The sequence below is a fragment of the Octopus bimaculoides genome, chromosome 7 (assembly GCF_046866305.1).
Source record: "Octopus bimaculoides isolate indiv1 chromosome 7, ASM4686630v1, whole genome shotgun sequence".
In the NCBI taxonomy this organism is placed as follows: domain Eukaryota; kingdom Metazoa; phylum Mollusca; class Cephalopoda; order Octopoda; family Octopodidae; genus Octopus; species Octopus bimaculoides.
This window is the reverse complement of record NC_142934.1, coordinates 87,233,234-87,234,443: the sequence shown is the minus strand read 5'-3', so window position 1 is coordinate 87,234,443 and position 1,210 is coordinate 87,233,234.

Below are 1,210 nucleotides of genomic sequence, written 5' to 3'. Positions count from 1 at the left end.
TTCCCAGTTTACACACGCAAATTCAAAGGTAAAATATGTATATAAAAAAATTAATAAATAAATAAATTCATGAATGGATGTTGGTTTCACAGCAATAATGCTCTTCTCAGTACATGAGTCGTTCCAGTTAACACGATTTTTTGCACTTCCTGTAGGGATGGTAAGACTGGTATCATTTTCAAATAGGTTTCGGTACCTTTTTTTTTTTATCATTCCTAGAGATCCTACAATCACTGGTATGGTAGTCGCCTTGAGGTGCCACATTTTTTTCAATTTGTATTAGCAAGTCTTTATATTTACTGATCTTGTCAAATTCTTTCTCCGCTATATTATGATCAGAGGGAATACTCATGTCCATTAATAAACACACCTTCTTTGTCTGATCTTTTATAATAATATCCGGCTTATTAGCTTTTATAGTCTTGTCGGTATGTACGGGGAAGTCACAGAGAATCGACAAATTTTCTCGCTCAGTCACAGCTTCAGGATGGTGTTTATACTATTTGTCAGCGCTTTTGATTTTTTAATGCCGACATATTGTCCAGTGTAAATACTGGCCGACTCTGTCATGTTTTGCTTTATATTCTACAGGTGCTAGGACTCTACACGTTGAGATTAGGTGGTTTATTATTATTATTATTATCATTATTATTATTATTATTATTATTATTATTATTATTATTATTATTATTATTATTATTATATGTATATTAAAACGATTCATACATACATATAAATATATATACATATATATACATATATATATATACATACATATATATATATATATATATATATATATATATATATATATATATATATATATATATATATATATATATACAACACTTCATACATATATGTCTATGGGTTAGAGGTTAAGAAACCATCTCAGGGATATTAAATATCCAATATGCTACTAGATGTGTACCGACGTATTTTTAACCAAGTGCTTACTATTGCGTGGCAAAAATGCAATTGAATACTAACTATGGGTGGGGGTAAATTGGAAATATACCCAGGATTTATAAGGCAAATAAGAAAATGGGGAGGATATAAAATGGACAAACATCAGCCAGTAAATATTCTATTAAATCTAGGAACTCCTAGATATATATTACGGCTTACCTTTTGCTCCTCTGATCTAGGGAATAGACTCTCAATCTCTTGAGTCTTTCCCAGTAGCTTTTATGCCACATAGCGGCTACTT